Genomic DNA, 19,218 nt, shown 5'->3' on the forward strand with positions numbered 1-19,218 from the left:
GAAATTTTATATTTAGATCTCATGGCTTGGGAAATCACAGATTTGGGGATACGTATATGAAGAACAAGAGGATAATTTCTTCACTGCGATCTGTACGTTTTCTTACTAGCATGTTCGATCACAGCTGAATGCTTTCTGTTTACTATTCATTCCATTATAGCGGGCATGCTTACTTTAGCTAAAGCTCATGGCAGCTATTAATAATCAACAGAAGGCAATGCTTTGCTATTGAAAATTACAAACAGTTCTAGCTGAGACATTATTTCTCTTCAGAGGGCCTCTGACTTTCTGGGTTTATGAAACGAGGATGAGCAGGAAAAGAAGGGAGTTTTATAGGATCCAAGTCCTGTATTGACCAACAGGGTTCTTTCCCTACTTAATTATTAATATATGGAAGGAATGTGACCCTATTTTTAATCAATCCAACCCCATCCCACCCCAGTAATGGAGAATGAATCCCAAAATGAAGCAAATAAGATTTCCATGCAAGTTGAAAAACACTGAGCCAAATTAATCCCTGCTATCCTTTGACAGGTCTGCAGCTGCTCCCACAAACTTGTATCTCCTCCTCTCCTCCAGCTCCAGCTCCAGCTCTTCATTTTCCCACTCCTCACCAGCTGGCGCACCACCCCTCTGATGGGCATGGCTGGGACATAGCTGCTGCTTCTTATTAAGGCCAGCTGATTAATCCCTGTCAGCTGGCCAGATGCTTATTAGTCTACCTGCCCATCTAGCTGCACAAACTGCTGCTACTTCCACACCTTACTTTTCTTCTCCATCCCCTTCCATATCTCCCACTCTGATCTGTCACACCTCTCTCTTACAATCTCCTCCAAAATACCTCACCCTATTTATCTGGACATCTCCTTCAGGAAGTTCCCTGCTAGCATTGATTTTACTCCCCCTCTTTGCCCCTGAATTAAACAAAGGGAAGAGAAATGAAAAGCTTTACAATACTTCAAATACTAGTACTCCACCCTTCTCATTTGTTATATCGAATGCCCAGTCATCTGGTCCCTTTTGGTTAATAGAGCCCTGTCCATAAGAGGTTTTATGTGCAGAGTCCCACAGAGCTCCGTCTTCTGACTCCTCCTGTGCAATGTATGCGAGGAAACAGTCAGATGTTTGGTAGTGTCCTATATGCATGACACTTAGATCTACATCTGATCTGCTTCTCATGCAGCCGAGTTGTTTTCCCCATGTCTTAAGGAAGTGGAGAGATGGAGATGATTAAACCAATTAAAACTTAGGTAAAATAGTAGAGATGCTGGTAAGCAAATGAAAACCGCTAGCAGTATGGACTAGAACTGTGATTATGCATTCTGTTCTTCCTGCGGAGGCCTGATCTGTGCCAATATAGTCCATACACTGGCCCGGAAGGGGTTAACACCACACTATGGGCGGAGGAAGTCCCGCCCCTCAGATCATACTGAGCATGCTCCAAGTGCCATGCTAGTATAAAAGAGAGTGGCCTGGCTTCTTTGGTGGAGTCTCCAGTTGAGGAGCTGAAGAATCTTAGAATTGGACTGGAGATCTGTGGCCAATAGAGCCCCAGGGAATTACCTGCATTGAGAAGCCCAGTGATTGTGATACCCCATGGACTGCAGCTTCAGGAAGCATGGTAGGAAGTGACCCATGGAGAGTGAGTGAGTTAGTGGTATTGCCCACCTGTGTGAGATCAGCATATTTTGGTGGGATTCCCTGCTGACCCAGTGGCAGACTACTCTGCCACTGATAGGCCCCTGGGTCAGGGCCTGGTGGAGTCAGGTGGGCCTGAGCCCCCCTACTGGGGCTGCCAACCCCCTCTCCCCCAGTTTCAGCCCCTTGGGTATTGGCCACTAGGTCACACTGCCCCATATTGGAGGGCTGCTGTATTGACTCTGGCAGCTAGGCCATGCTGCCCCGAACACCAGGGCTCCTGCTTTCACTCTGACCCTTGGACCTCAGTGTGGTGGGGTCTGAGACAGTTGGGAAGATGGTAATCGCAGTCTCCACACACTCATTATCCATCCCGGCAGGAGATGGAGTGTGCATACACCACCACAATTTTACATACTATTGAATCAATTGCTGTTCTTCACAACATTGATGGTCTTTTACCATCTGCGGTTTGCCTGGGGCTGTGACCATTCCTTGTATTAGGATCTCATCACAATGACCTATTCTGTTTAGTTTAACAATCTATTTATCTTAACAAAAAGACGGTTATGGTGGTAAAGATCAGTCTGTAAATACCTACATGGGTAATAAATATTTAATAATGGGGGTCTGCAATCTAATAGACAAACATATAATACAATCCAATGGCTGGAAGTTGAAGCTAGACACATTCAGACTGGAAATGAGGCATAAATTTGTGACAGTGAGGGTAATTAACCATTGGAACAATTTACCAAAGGGTTGTGTGGATTCTACCTTACTGGCTATTGGATTGGATGTTTGACTAAAAGCTATGGTCTAGGAATTATTTTGGGGAAGTTGTATGGCCTGTGTTCTACAGGTCAGACTAGATGATCATAATGGTCCTTCTTGGTCTTGGAATCTATGAACCCACAGCTTTGTAAACTAAAAAGGCCAGTACTTTATTTTAAAACGTTCCCTAAAATTTCCACCTAGTGCTTAATGTAGTGGCTCGTTTCTTAAGTGGAGCATATGATTAGCAATTGATCCCAAACCCACTGAAATCAATGAAAATGCTGCCACTGACTTCAATGGGCATTAGATCAGGCCCTATAAACATATCACATCTGTTTTCCCTGATTCCGACCATGCAGTTCAAGGCTTTGTTTAGGATCTGTAAAGCCCTCAGTAGCAGGCGGAGGGTCCCATCCATTTGAGAGCTCATCCCTGCTTGAATACTCAATAGCAGTGGAAACTCATTTTTCTGGGTTCATGATGTTACAGCATTTATGGAGCATGGCAATTTCCTGATATCAGTTGTTTTAGGGTAGATCTTTCCATAATAAAACAGGGTGCTCATAGCAGAGGGTTCATCTCTCTGGAAATTGCTTTCTCTTGCAGGCTGCTAGACCCCAATGTTGGCAAGCTGTAAGATGCAGCTCTTTAGTAAGTCATCCCATTGGCTGTTGGACCATTTTAGTAGCAGGAATGGAGATTTGTATAGTCTTTTAGAAAGAGCTATTTATGTAGAGGTTTGTTTTACTTATTGTAAAGTGGACAAGTTTTCAGGCAACGAGTTCACCTATAAATAAATTAGTACATACATGACTGGACTCTTTATAGATTTTTCGTATTGTTGCAAAGGAGAATTATTAAATTCACTTTCTTTTCTTTTTTTTCCCCCTGCAGGTTCCCACAGTTTTTGATGCTTATTTTAAACTTATTTTCCTTTCCCATGTTCTTGTTTCTTTTTGATAATATCCATATAATTATGAAAATAAAAAGGGGCCAAAGGGTTGCTTTTGGAGTGATGGGTGTCTAGGACAGCTGGAGTTTGCAGTTCTACTTGAGGATATGGTTTTGTTTATAGTGTGGGAATGTAGTAACGCTGCAAATTCTGTAATGTAGAAAATAATGTCCTGTGAAATTTAGGTCTGCAAACATGTGATTAGTCATTGCAGGGGAGGAGTGGAGTTTTGTACAGTACCTGGTATGTCTCTTTGCATCTCATACATTGGGCATCAAGTTTAGATGTACAGCACAATAGACTGACTGCCCATAAAGCCTGATCCTAAAAGATGATGAATGTCCTTAACTCTTATTGACGACATCAGTGCTTAGGGAGCTCAGCACTATATAGGATTGGACCCTAATAACGGACTAGTCAGGGGTAGTGTAGAGAGGTACTATGCAAACTTGACAAATCTTGCAACTTTGCTCGGTCATCTAAACAGTAAAATACAATAATGGTTCATTACAAATAGACATGATGAAATAGCAGTAATGCATTGCACATAGCAATTTTCATCTTAGTTCTCAAAGTGCTTTACAAACATGAATCAGTATTTTCCTCATTTTACACATGAGGAAACTGAGGCACACAAAGGTTAAATGACTTGGTCGACATCACACGTCTCGTAGGTGGCAGTCAGAAGCTGAGAACAATGTCCAGCCCCTTTCTCTAACCATGTCCCTGATCTGCAAGCACTCTGGTATTTCATTTCTAGATCTCTTGAGCAGCACTTACGAATCATAGCCAACTGCACTGTGTTTTGGTGATGTAGATGCATTTCCCCTGGAGACTAAGATAGCAGCTCCCAATTCATTTTCACTTGTGGCCAAGGCAGGATAAGACCCCAAAGTATTCAGATATGCAAAATGGTGCATTAATTCACACCACCATTTAACACCTCAATAGGTGAAAAACATTTTGTTTAAATTTTGTATTGTGAAAGGAGCCGGGCTGTCAGGACTGGAAAAATAAGTCTTCTATTTATGTATAGATCAGATATAACTTTTATTAGGGGCAATATGAGTCATTACTCTTACCTAGAGGACTACCTCTATGGATAAATGAGAAGTTCATTCTCCATATCCATTCAATCCTTGATGTCACTGCTGAGATGGCTACCACAGTGCTAATTTGGAAGGATGTTTCACATTTGGTTAAAGTATATAGGTACTGAAATGGATTCTTGAGAATGGCAAACAAAAATCATTGGTCCAGTTCTGCCCTCGCATACACAAGTGACTCTCAGAAAGGAGTTGTGGGCTTATTCTGCCTTCAGATTTATGGGCACAACATATCAGCATCCTGAGATCATTATCATGGCAAATCCCAAAGGGATAGAACTGTCTTGCAGATCGAGTGTCACCCAGATGGAATGGTCCATTTGCAAGGTTTCTTTGGTCACTTTCATCTCAGTGGGAGAGAAACTCTTGACTGTTTGGACTACATGCTCAATTGACCAGATTGTTGCGGGCTTTAGCATAAATACCATCACAACGTGAACTGACACGAGAGGGCTGTGTTCTGAGATGTACTTGACAAATGGAAAAGTATTCTGAGAGTCATGAAAAGTGCCTCTGGACATTGAAAATAAAAATAAAGGCTTCTGATACTGTCTCACATGACCTTGTCATAAACAAACTAGGTGGGTGCGTAACTGGTTGGAAAACCATTCCCAGAGAGTAGTTATCAATGGTTCACTGTCAAGCTGGAAGGGCATATCAAATGGGGTCCCAAAGGGATCAGTTCTGGGTCCGGTTCTGTTCAATATCTTCATCAATGATTTAGATAATGGCATAGAGAGTACACTTATAAAGTTTGCAGATGATACCAAGCTGGGAGGGGTAGCAAATGCTTTGGAGGATGGGATTAAAATTCAAAACAATCTTGACAAACTGGAGAAATGGTCTGAACTAAGTAGGATGAAATTCAGTAAGGACAAATGCAAAGTACTCCATTTAGGAAGGAACAAATCAGTTGCACACACACAAAATGGGAAAGGACTGCCTAGGAAGGAGTACTACAAAAAGGGCTCTGGGGCCCATTGTGGACCACAAACTAAATATGAGTCAATAGCGTAACACTGTTGCCAAAAAAGAGCAAACATCATTCTGGGATGTATTAGCAGGAGTGTTGTAAGTAAGACACGAGCAGTAATTCTCCTGTCCTACTCCGTGCTGATTAGGCCTCAACTTGAGTATTGTGTCCAGTTCTGGGTACCACATTTCAGGAAAGATGTGAACAAACTGGAGAAAGTCCAGAGAAGGGCAAAAAAATTATTAAAGATCTAAAAAACATGATCTATGAGGTAAGATTGAAATAATTGGGTTTGTTTAGTCTAGAAAAGAGAAGACTGAGAGGAGACATGTTAACAGTTTTCAAGTACATAAAAGGGTGTTACAAGGAGGCAGGAGAAAAATTGTTTTTCTTAACCTCTGAGGATAGGATAAGAAGGAATGGACTTAAATTGCAGCAAGGGTGGTTTAGGTTGGACATTAGGGGGAAAAGTTCCTAACTGTCAGGGCGGTTAAGCACTGGCATAAATTGCTTAGGGAAAAGTGGAATCTCCATCACTGGAGATGTTTAAGAGCAGGTTAGACAAACACCTGTCAGGGATGGTCTAGATAATACTTAGTCCTGCTATGAGTGCAGGGAGCTTGCCTAAATGACCTCTCGAGGTCCCTTCCAGTCCTATGAGTCTATGATAAGGATTCAAAATGTATTGATATTATTACTATACACTTTTTCAAGGCAACCATAATTGGTTTTTAGAGCCACACTCAAATTTTAAACTGGGTCATTAACATTCCAAATGAAGGGGCACAAGAATCCCACCACAAGATTCTTTTGTGGTCTACTTTTTTTTTGAGTCAAAGTCTCTTGCTGACTTTCTAAGCATCTTACAGTGTAAGTTAAAGCTGAACCCTTAATCATGCAAGTAAATCAGTGGAACTACTTGTGTGAGTAAGGACATGTGATTAAAGTTTGTGTGATTAGGCCATTAGAATTTTGATGACTTCTAGCCATACAATCCCCAGACTTAACACAACTCTTCTATTCTTCTCTTTTATCCCATTACTAAGGTACATCCCCCACATATTACAACATTGTACTTTAAAACAGGCTTTTGTTTACACTGTCATTGTAGCAGAAATACAATTATGAAACAAAGTAAACATTAGTTCCTAATATGAGCCAGATACAATACAAACAACCAAGGATATTCATTCCGGCATTGCCTCTTTACAAAATCACACACACAATTAAAGCGCCACACAAAATCCACCTTTTCTCCCCTTAAATCCCTCCTTACTACATACCCCTGCAGCAGAGTGTTTTGACATTAATTTAACAAATACAATAAGTATTTATAAAAAGCAATTAAAAAGAGTGTAATTTGAAGGACTTTACTGTTCAGCACACACAACTCCAATTGACTTTCATATGCTATATTGGTTGTACAGATTTGAACTGTGGTGTATCTGAGCTAGCTCACAATCAAGACAGTAGGCAACTTCCTCTGTTTGTTCAGTCTTCAGCATACCATTAATGCTCAATAAATAAACATTAATAACTAAAGTGGCTAATGACATTGTATTGCAAGAAATGTGTAAAACTAAATCCCGCTTTAATACCTTGTGAGCTTGATTGTATTTTTCATGTACTTTTTATATTTTGTTTTGTACTACACAATATATTTCTTTCTATCTGCGTATGCTCTCCTAACGTCATTCATTGGGAGCTCTGCTGCAGTGGCATATACTCCTCCATTTCACCTTTGAGGGTCTCCTACCTGTAGTCTCGGCACATGTCAGCCAAAAAGGGAGGAGAGAGGGAATAGTATTAGCTGACTTCTTGCTGGCTGAAAGTGAGGCTGCCAGCTTCTGTCTCCTAGTGTGATTGACAGGTGTAAAGCCCACTGAGTATACCAGCAGAGAGGAGGTCACTCTGGGCATGAGAAACTGAGTCAGCAGCTCTTAGAACCAAAAAGGCAACTATGAAGAGGGTGGGAAATGCAGACAACTTCAGGCCAGGGGAAAAATTCATTCTCTGATGGCTGCGATGAAGGGGTGGGGGGATGCAATTCTGTGTGGGCAGGGAAAGGAGAAATGACTATTTGAGTTAGACAGGAAAGGGAGAAGGGGAACATGATTAGTAGCAGTTTAGGTATTCGCTTCAGAGACTTGGTTATAAATAATCTAGAAACTTCATTCACTTTTCCTTTGACTATGTTTTTTTTGACTTGTACTCTACACAAATCCAGAAATGCATAAAGACACAACTTGTAGCAAAAATAAACCCCACAGCTTTTATGAATGAGAATCATTGTACAGTGCTCAGTGAAAGTACTTACATCATGCAAAAAAAAAAAACTATTTAAACAACTCAGGTTTTCAGGTGAAAAATGAAACCTAAAATGAACAAAGTAAAGTTTTTTTTGTTTTTTTTTTAAATATAAGAAAAGGTCTCAGTGCACTAAAGCCTGTGAAGTAGAGCTGGAAGGGGAGGAAAGGAGAAGGGGCATCTGGGAAAAATTTTCAACAAAAATGGGGGAAAATGAATTAAAAAAAAAAGAGAAACGAACATTTTTTGGGTTTGTCAAAAAAAACAAAATATCAAACATTTTTAAGTTGCTGAAAACCAAAATATTTTCAGTTTTTTGGTTAAAATCCTTATTTTATGCAAATAGATTTTTTTTAAACAAAAATTTCCACTTTGTTGAAAACACATTTTCTGTCCCTCCCCGAAAACTAAAAACAACCCCACCCACCACAGCCATTTTGTTCACCATTTGGACTTTGAATCCTCTTGGTTATCCAGAAATAAGGTTGTAAACTGGGAAGGAAAAAATGTTTCATACACAGTGAACCAAAGAGCAAAAGATCTCAGGGTTCTGGAATTGCTGAACTTGTCACATGGTACCAAACTGTGAGGTCAGCTTTCAAAACAAAATGAAACTATGTGAAGCCCACCTGCTTTCTGGTGACATCAAAAATTCAAAGCTTTGTCCAGGCTTGTCATGATGCTCATTAAGGTTTGTGAACTTTTCAAGTGAACCCAGATCCAATTCAAAGTTAACCGGGGTAGATTTATGTTTTTACATTCAAGCCCATCTGAGATTTTTTGGTTTTCCATTATTTGAGTGCAAAACCATGTCATAATCTGCAGTTTTGTTGGAATTTTGTTTTGAGGTTTCTTTGAAATACACATTTAAAGCAAAAATGAACAAGGCCTTCTTGTGTATGCATCACAAGTCAATATCTATATTCAGGGCCAGTGCAAGGAAGTTTTGTGCCCTAGGCTGCCGGTGGCGGCTCAGACTCCTTCTCCCTCCCAGGGCAGCGGCCAAACACTTAACATCTGGGGGGGAGGGGCACTGTTTTTTGGCGCCCCCAAATCTTGGCGCCCTAGGCAACCGCCTGGTCCGCCTAAAGGGTAGCACCAGCTCTGTCTACACTGTTCAGCTATCTAACTGCTGCATCATCGAGGGCAGAATCCACCCTCAAATCTTCTAATGGTGCACTTCTCAACCACATTTGACCATCTGCATTGCTGCCCTACAGTCACACTGTGAAAATTGGGCTAAATCAAATGGGGGACATGTTCATTTGCCTTCTCGTGGCGTCCCCCTTGAGGAGCATAAAGTGAAAGGATAGTAGACAAAATGCAGAACACAGGCTTGTATTCTAAGTGAACATGGTATGCGTCTGCTTGAATCAAAAACAAAGAAAAGATTTCTCTGAACCTAGCCTGCAGAGTTTCACCCAGTTTGGTTTAACTTCTCAGTGATTTAATGAGCTGCATCCCACCTACCGTGCTATCTCTGTTGTAGGATTTATAGATGCTTATAACCCAATTAAGACAACTGAAGACTTCCATACACTAGTGTCCTAGCCAATTCTTTGGATGAGTTGTCAGTTCCCTTTAGAGTTTAACTCACCACTCTCAGATCTGCTCCCCAAGAAACACTCTGTAACATCCTGGATGGTAGCTTAGTAAATATTTAGACAGTGGCAGAGTGCTTTGTGAAATTCATGCACGAGTTCTTCCATTTGCAAAGTCCATAGCATTCTGTGGAAGGATAAGGTTAGAAAGGACAATTCAAGTGCCATGTTTCCAGAAGGATCCCACATTTTCTCAAGAGGCCCCAAAATGTTGGGATTCCATCCTCCTCAGACCTCTTAATATATATGTGGGTACGGTGCCCTGCATTTCTGCTTTCTTCATTCTAGACTATACTTTTTTCAGTTTATAGCCCAACCCATAGTATGCACCTACCCTCCACATCGATACAGTTGTAATCTCCTCTATGATAGAAATTCTAAGTAATTAAGAGAAATGAGTAATTAGTGGCAAAATATATTTGTGAGGTAGTCATATTTTGCCCTGTCCCACATTCTATTTGCCTTTATAATGCTCTTCAAACTAAAAGTAAAATATTTTTCATGTTTGTGTAAAGTACATACGTTGATGGGGTTTCCCCTCTTTTCTTTTCTTTTTTAAACTTTACTGGTCCTTTACTCTGTCGTGCTTCCTCACTTCAGACCCCTGACAGAAATAAAACCCTTCTTGCTAGCAGGTATTACCCAAATACAGCATTCTCCTTACCTCATCTTAGGGACAATGATTCTTTTGCCTTTTCCCCTGGATTCCCTCTGCCTAGTGCTAATTATTACTTCTTGGTGGAAGAGCAGAAGATGTATTCCCTTTATCAATTGGGTCTTCAGTCTTCTTAGCGTATGCACAAACTGCCTCATGTGTCACGTGACCAGGATTCATCACCGAATTTGGTCAGTAATGGTCCCAAACAAAATACTAACACTATTGCAAGGTATAAGGTGTCGGACCATTACTGTAGATTGGGTTTTTTTTTTGTTTTTTTTTAAATAGGAAATCCTTACTGATGGTTTTACGGAAAGTGATCCACAATTCCTCCAGCAGAGAGTATTGAAAGAATGTAGTCAAAACTCTGCTTTCCATACCACCCACATCACATTTAGACAAGACAGGTTCCTGTCTCTCTTCTTACTAAGCAGAAAGTTTAGGTGCAAAGCAAACATGGTGACAGAAATCTAACTAAGCATCTTTTATTTAACAATATCATTAAAACTTTGTCACACTGCCCCCCCCCTCCGCTGCATAATTCAGGGCAAAAACTTTACAGAGGACAATAACTGTAGTATCCTGCACCTAAATCTGGATTCACACAAAAAGATTAGTTAACCAAGCATCTGCCCTATTTGACCTAAATTAAACAATCTGTGACATGAACCAAACAATTCTAAAAATTGGTGATAATGTATATACCATATGTAGAGGTAAAATAAAACCACACTATTAAAAGCAAGATTGGACAGAATTTAGTGGCTTCAACTCTCTATGGTCCTTAGAATATCAATGATTTGATATCTCACAAGGTTAGTCTATTACTGTATTAAACGGTTTTGCCTCTCTGTAATATTTGCCTTCCTTTATAGTGATCAATGAAATATAACTCCAGATATGCTCCATGGAAAGACTCCTATTAATTTCAGCAGCCTTGGGATCAAACCCTTCCATAATGCTGAAGAATGCAGTTTGTCAACCCTTAGAGAAAATAGTCCATTAATAAACCAAACCATTTAAGTGAATAAAGGAAATAAAATAACTTTGCTGAGGGAGTGTAGCTTGGGGTAGAAAGACAATTGGAGAAAATCAATACATGTTCTATATGAATGCCTACTAGGATGTTGCTTTTCTAAGTTTGTCACACTTCCTGGACTATGTCAATATGCATATACTGAATAAGATACATGTATTAATAATAATTAGTGAGTAACAAACGCACAGATCAAAAAAATAAAAAACCAAGCCAATACAAAAACAAACCACCCACACCAAGGAAGCAATTCACAACCGTTTCGTTAATTACATTCAAGTTAGTCCAGAGACAGGGATGTCACTACAATTCTGGAGTACTCAATATTTTATTAAAGGCCTGCTTGCCATTCGAATCAACAATCTCACTTCCTGCAACAGGCTTCTTTTGATCTATCTGTCTAGGTGCTTCTATAGCCCCATGGTTGTTGTATCTCAGCACCCAGCAGCTTTATCTCCCTCTTCAGTTCAGGCCCTCTTTTTTATATTTCATCACCATGGCCAGTCCAGTCTGGGATTAAGCTGCTCCATTTATAGCTTCCTTCCAGTCAAACACTTGCCCAAACCTTTTAACGTATGTGTGAAAGATTTGTTTAAAACACATTGTCACTTTGATGAAAGTTAAATTTAAAATCAACTCAAAAACATGTGGTAATAGTCCATGTCACTATTAACATTTTATAGTCTCAGAGTGGGTTTACAAGGAAGGAACAAAGGGCCTCTTTCTACAAGGTGCTGAGAGTTTTCAACTACCAGTTACTTCCAAAAAAATTGTGCCTTAAAGCTGAAATTTTCAAAATTACCTATGGGATGTGGATGTGCAATTTAAAATTAAAGTGAATTGGGCATCTAAAGTACCTGGATGGTGTGAAGAATAAGGGAGCTATTAGTACTTTTTTTTTCTTTTTAAAGAATAGCATGAATCTCAGTTTCCCTGCTTGATATTCTTCTGTCTGACTAAACCAAGTTGAATAAAAATGGTCTGTTTAGGAATAGGAAGCAGGAAAGGAAATAACGGTACAGATATAAGGCATATGGGGTAAACAATTTCACAGGAATTAAGTTGACAATGGCTGGACCATTAATTGGGAAGATGACGTTTTCAGGTGCCAGGACAGTTACACAGCTGTTTTGCCAAGGCCAGAGCCTAGAGATCATAAAGATCATAAGCAGTTAAAAGCACCCCCCTGGAGAGAGTAGCACGGGGGGTAGGAGTGGGGGTGGGAATTGAGTGGTCAGCAGCTACTGGGGATGTAGGGGAGAGAGAGAGAGTAGCTGCAGCAAGGAAGTCTCTCCCAGCCCAGAGAAGGTGGTATCTGGGCTAAGTGGAACTTACCAAAACTTGCAAGGAAAGGATAAAGTTCAGGTAAGATAAGATGTAAACAGACTTTTGTTGTTTTAACTCTTTCTCTGCTTGCTACATACATTTGGATGAATAAACAATAAGTTTGTTTTGAAGGAACTGTTCTCAGTCACTTTAATCAGCAACTGATCATAAGCTCCTAGGGGGAAGTTCCTTGCAGATACCAAATACAGTTGGGCCTGTCATGCTATCAGAGGTGGGGAACAAGGGGGCTGCAACCGAAGGATCCAAACTAAAAGTGATAGAGTCACAGGGTTTTATGCACAGACAGTTAAAGGTAGCAAAACCAGGTCCGTGAAGGGTGCACTCAAGAGGGTCTGCAAAAGGCCCAAGTGCAGCTGGCCCTGTCACCATGACAGGTAGCTTTGAAAAGCTCTCCATAATTTTCATGTAAAAAATTAAATGCATGCTGGTTCCATGGAATTTCAGGACCTTTCCACCTGACCCTGCCTCCACAAGTGACACAGAGGACTGGAAGTATTAATTCCTCTTCCCTTGTGCTGCTGCTGGTTGCCATAGGGAACATTCAGGACTCTCTCTGCCAGGAAAGTCTTTGTGATATTTAATTGAATTCTTGATAGTCTGGGCAGCCCTAAGCTCCTTTCCACTATGCAGGGCTAAGAAGAGCGAAAGAGTGAAATACAGGCTGAAAAGAAAAGGAGGGGAGGAAGAGGCACATGTGTGAGATGCACTCGCATCCCTGCAAGCACAAAGATACTCACTTCATCATAGCATGTTCTCTTCAAAAACTGGTATATTTCCCAGTGGAACTGCCGCAGGAAGTTATTGCTGCTGCTTGTAACATTATCTCCCCCTTCTGAACTGAAGGCTCTACCTTCCTGCAAAGAAGGTGAACCAATGGTACCATGGCCATGTTTCTCCATGGCTCCCTGCCAGGAGAAACAGGGAGCAGGCACTTCTCAGTAGCGATCCAATATCTTGTATGAGGGAAACCGGATTCCCTTGTGGATCTCAGGACACATGCCTAGAGGGCCATTTCCCATACGGAAACCTGAACCAAGCAGCAAAGAGAGGCTGAAAAATTGATTATTTTCCATGAACACTATGTAAGAGTTAGTCTTTCATATATATTAATAAATTAGTGAAATGAAAAACACTTTTGTGTTCTGTTCTCTAACAACCTATCCTATCCACATTGAAGCCCGTGGCAAAGCTCCTTTTGACTTCAGTTGGTATTGGGTGAGGGTCTATCTAACTGGTAACATGGATGATAATACAGTGTATACTTCACCAAATGTGTAGGGACCAGGGCCGGCTCCAGGCACCAGCGCAGCAAGCAGGTGCTTGGGGCGGCCAACAGAAAGGAGTGGCAAGTCCCTCAGTCCCTCTCAGAGGGAAGGGCCTGCCACCGAATTGGCGCCGAAGAATGAAGCGGTGGCAGTAGAGCTGCCAGTGAAGTGTGACCGATCGTGGCTTTTTTTGTTTTTTTTAATTTAATTTTATTTTTTTTGCCGCTTGGGGCAGCAAAAACACTGGAGCCGGCCCTGGTAGGGACCTAGTGACTTACTGTATAAGGACTTCAGCAATAGTAATATTTTGGTTCACTTTCAACTAATAATTTAGTATTCTTTCAATCCAAATGGTGACCTTTAGAAACATTTTCATAGTGAAGTATAGCATATAGATAATCTATACAAAACACCTCAAACGCTGAGGTTATGTAGGTGAAAACAGTTATGTAGTTATTGAAGACAAATGGTAAAATCTTAAGGGCCACCTCTTTACTAAGCCTACTAAATTTATTTTTTTCCTACTCTAATTTTGTTCCAACATCTACTGTTGTTTTTTAGGAAGTAACCTGCAAAATTATTTCATACAAATCTGGAAAGGAACTCATCTATTCTAAAGGTAAAGAACTTTATTTTTTAAAAGAAACAGCCAAGGATTTACTAGTGAAGAATGACTTTTTACAGTTGTGACAAAAATCCTGTTTGACAGCCTTGTTTATGTTGGAGGAAATAATGATTGCTGACAGTCTGAAGGACCACACAGTGTTTTATTTACATTTGAAACATTTGAAATCAGCTCTGTTTAGATAATGTTTACATTCTGCATCTGGCTTGCCTGCACATGTTGCTTGCATGCTGTATTAAAGTTAGTATATCACACTTGAATTGTAATCAATAATGTCAAAATTTCACACTGTCAGCTGAGAGCTATTAATGTCAGGTTGTTGAGACTCCTGTTAAACATTTTGTTCACTTAGATCTTGGAATCTAGCTGTTAATGGAAACCTCTTCACATTATAGAAAATAATTGTGGAGGTTTTTATTTAAGAGCATGAAATACCTACATTCTGATTTATTTCATATTCCTCCTCTGGAGAGCCAAAGAAATGTATTTATTAATGTAATAATTTGTACAGAAAGGGATTCCAAGGTACACGAATCCCTAGGATTTGGAGAGCACATTTCTGAATATATATTGTAGAAAATTAGCAGTTTTAAATTAAGTAACCCTGGGTTAAGACCATCCATTCAGCAGCACAGTACTTTTACAATTACTTAAATAAGAAAGATGCTTTGATGTGATCTGTACCAATGAAGAACTTCTCCCTTCATTTTATATTGTCTCTCTCTTTGTTTTGCCAATCAGTTCAGAAATGTTAAGTGAACAATAACCTGCTGAGTATTTTGGCAATCTGAATGAAAGACTTGGACACAATTCTTCTGAACATAAAGAGCCAGGGGTTGTATTTTTTCCATGCAGTTTCCATCTTAGTAACAAACAAAAAAGTAACAACTTTAATGTGTCAAAACAAGCAACAGGAATCAATAATTGCCAGTATCCTGTACCATTTTCTGTTACTAAAATAGATATGAAATTATTTTTCCCAATATCTTCCCCTCCACTGATTTTTTTTCTTTTCTTTTCTTTCCATTCTTCACTCTGGTTTGCATTAGTATATCAGTTTGATGTATGATCCAGCCTTGGAACTCTTGTTAGTAGGAGTTTGAAATGAGGTTGCCTTGAGCAACTTAGTGGGTCATATGAAGAAGAAAGGATGGACATGCAACCTCTACATCTGAACTGAAAGAACAACATTTGTGTACGGCACTTATCATGTAGACTGATCTCTTAACAGGCTGAAGAAATGACAATCTAGAAGGGCAAGTAATCTTCAGTATTATAGGCTTCGACACTGCATGTTTCATGTAGCAGAAGTGCTCTTCTTATGATGCTTATACTTCACTTCATAGCATGAACAAAACTGAATTACATTTATTGCAATTCTTGAAAGGCTTTCTCAGGTGTGAGAGCACTCAGCAGTATACCAGACTAAAAGCAGCCTTTTGGATACTCACTATCATAAAGCAAACCCTTTATCTGACAAAGTGTGGAGGAAAATGGTACCTTGATTGTTTTCCCCCAGCCCTTTATGGTGAAGACAAAGAAAACACTTTCTTGCTCAGAGGGCAGCTGCAGAGTGGAATGAGACTTGTCAGTATTTTTGACAGATCTTCAAGTTCTTCATGCAGCTGATAAATATTTAACTGCAGAGGATAAATATCAAGCTGGGTACCTTCAAACACTTCAATGAGATGGACAGAATTTATTCTTTGGTGATGCAAGTTCCAGCCTAGAGAATAAGTAACAATTTGACAATATGGTGGTTATAACCATTCAGATAAAGGCTAGTATGTAAACATGTAGTGAGGAAAAATAAATACCTTGTCTGCTGCTCCATATGAGATATTGGAAAACTAAATTAGTACACAAGGCTAGTGAGTTTGCTAGCTCTAAAAAGTATTCTGATTGGATGGGTCCTCAAAATTATGTAAACAGATATCAATGATCTTCTCTATATTGTATCTACTTGAACAGGATCGTGCTCCCATTGAAAACAGAAATAACCATAGATTTCAAATGATTGAGGGTTTGTTCCAAAGCCCATGAAGTCGATGGAAAGAATCCCATTGATTCCAGTTGAGCGGGATTACAGCCATGCTGTTAGTTGTTTTAGTTTTGCTACAAGGAAACTTAAGATCCACATTTGAAAATAATTAAATCAGATATGCAAAAGAAGTGACCCAAAACACATCAGACACATTTTATGGCTGCTAAGATTTATAAAGGGTTTTGTTTTTATACATGTTTGTCAGAATCTGATTGCTGACAACTAGTGAGAGTGCTGCTTTGGTTTATGGCTGAAATGTGGCCTTAATTTTGGAAATAAATATGAAGGAAGGAAATGAGGAACATTAAAATACAAAGGACACATTGAAGGAAATGCCAGACTGAGTGCAACTAATAATGCAAGTCAAATTTTAAAGTGTAATTGGCAGGTCTATGTTTCACAGCAAATGAACTCTGAAGAAAGTCTCACTATAACTTAAATCAAGATCAATCCTCAAAAACACTGCATCTCTGTTTAAAGGAAATTTGTTTTGGCTAAAACTTGTAGTTAATGAAAACAATGTTCAATGGTACTCATGTATATGTGATACTTTGTAAACCCAAACTATCCCCCAGAAAGGTGTATGAACTGAGGCTGTCAATAGTAAAAATACATTTGTATCTATATATTTCCTCTTATGATGCTCAACAGTATTGCTCAGACATTTTGTGCGATTTAACTCATGTTGTTAATTACTTAACCAACAATTAGAGTATAAAGTGATTTGAAGTATGAGGATGAAAAACACCATATAACTGGATAATGAAGAGGAGAATATTCTCCAAGTATAAGCAGACACTGCAAATATCATGGAGAAAATAAATTTACAGAGCCCTATAATCTTATTGTTTATGTGCCCAATGGATGACTTGGTTTTTAAAGGCCACAGTTAGCATGTACTTCTTACCATTAGTAAGAATTTATTTATTCAACCAAACCTTTCAGAAGAACTTAACCACTCCAATAAGTAAAAATTACCTACTCATTGCTGAGAGGAGAAAGAGGAGTAGTGTTTAACATTTATACTGGAGGCCTCAATAAGATTGGGACCCCATTGTGCTAGGCACTATGCCAACATGCAGTATCTAAGAGCCTCTGCCCCAAAATGCTTACACAGTCTACAAGATCAAACATAACAGATGGATGAGAGAGCAAGTGGGTAAAAGAGAACACAGGATAACAAAAACAATAGGAGATTTAAGCACAGACTAGCTGTGTGTAAAATTCTTAGCCAATCAGTAGCTGTAATCATGGATAAACTATAATATATGGATGAAGTTTCAGTATTCAGCTTGTTTCAGAGTAGCAGCCGTGTTAGTCTGTATCCGCAAAAAAACCAGGAGTACTTGTGGCACCTTAAAGACTAACAAATTTATTTAAGCATGAGCTTTCGTGAGCTACAGCTCACTTCTTCGGATGCATAGAATGGAACACACAGACAGGGGATATTTATACATACAGAGAACATGAAAAGGTGGAAGTATGCATACCAACAGGCAGAGTCTAATCAATTGAGATGAGCTATCGTTAGCAGGAGGAAAAAAACTTTTTGAAGTGATAATTAAGATGGCCCATAGAAGGTGTGAGGAGAACTTAACATAGGGAAATAGATTCAATTGGTGTAATGACCCAACCATTCCCAGTCTTTGTTTAACCCACAGTTAATAGTATCTAGTTTGCATATTAATTCAAGTTCAGCAGTTTCTCTTTGGAGTCTGTTTTTGAAGTTTTTTTTGTTGCAAAATTGCCACCTTCAAGTCTGTCACTGAGTGGTTAGAGAGGTTGAAGTGTTCTCCCACTGGTTTTTGAATGTTATGATTCCTGATGTCAGATTTGTGTCCATTTATTCTTTTGCGTAGAGACTGTCCGGTTTGGCCAATGTACATGGCAGAGGGGCATTGCTGGCACATGATGGCATATATCACGTTGGTAGATGTGCAGGTGTATGAGCCCCTGATGGCGTGTTTGATGTGATTAGGTCCTATGATGGTGTCGCTTGAATGGATATGTGGACAGAGCTGGCATCGGGCTTTGTTGCAAGGATAGGTTCCTGGGTTAGTGTTTATGTTGTATGGTGTGTGGTTGCTGGTGAGTATTTGCTTCAGGTTGGGAGGCTGTCTATAAGCGAGGACTGGCTTGTCTCCCAAGATCTGTGAGAGTGAGGGATCATCTCTAAGGATAGGTTGTAAATCTTTGATGATGCGCTGGAGAGGTTTTAGTTGGGGGCTGTAGGTGATGGCTAGTGGTGTTCTGTTATTTTCTTTTTTAGGCCTGTCCTGTAGTAGGTGGTTTCTGGGTACTCTTCTGGCTCTGTCAATCTGTTTTTTCACTTCAGCAGGTGGGTATTGTAGGTTTAAGAATGCTTGATAGAGATCTTGTAGGTGTTTGTCTGAGGGATTGGAGCAAATACGGTTGTATCTTAGAGCTTGGCTGTAGACAATGGATTGTGTGGTGTGTCCGGGATGGAAGCTGGAGGCATGTAAGTAAGTATAGCAGTCAGTGGGTTTCCGGTATAGGGTGGTATTTATGTGACCATCGTTTATTAGCACAGTAGTGTCTAGGAAATGGACCGTTTGTGTGGATTGGTCTAGGCTGAGGTTGATGGTGGGATGGAAATTGTTAAAATCTCGGTGGAATTCCTCGAGGGCTTCTTTTCCATGAGTCCAGATGATGAAGATGTCATCAATGTAGCACAAGTAGAGTAGGGGCGTTAGGGAACGAGAGTTAAGGAAGCGTTGTTCTAAGTCAGCCATAAAGATGTTGGCATACTGAGGGGCCATGCAGGTACCCATAGCAGTGCCACTGACTTGAAGATATATATTGTCCCCAAATGTGAAATAGTTGTGGGTGAGGACAAAATCACAAAGTTCAGCCACCAGGTTAGCCGTG

At 39.9% G+C, this 19,218-nt stretch overlaps 1 long non-coding RNA gene across 1 annotated transcript; it reads left to right on the forward strand.

Moving 5' to 3' along the window:
* Positions 1-1,497: 1,497 nt before the first annotated feature.
* On the forward strand, positions 1,498-17,082 carry LOC120401350. Its single transcript, XR_005596389.1, has 3 exons — positions 1,498-1,621; positions 14,222-14,279; positions 15,335-17,082. It is a non-coding gene; the product is annotated as an uncharacterized LOC120401350 (long non-coding RNA).
* Positions 17,083-19,218: the final 2,136 nt, after the last annotated feature.

Source organism: Mauremys reevesii, linkage group 3 (assembly GCF_016161935.1).
Source record: "Mauremys reevesii isolate NIE-2019 linkage group 3, ASM1616193v1, whole genome shotgun sequence".
NCBI classification, from domain to species: Eukaryota; Metazoa; Chordata; order Testudines; family Geoemydidae; genus Mauremys; species Mauremys reevesii.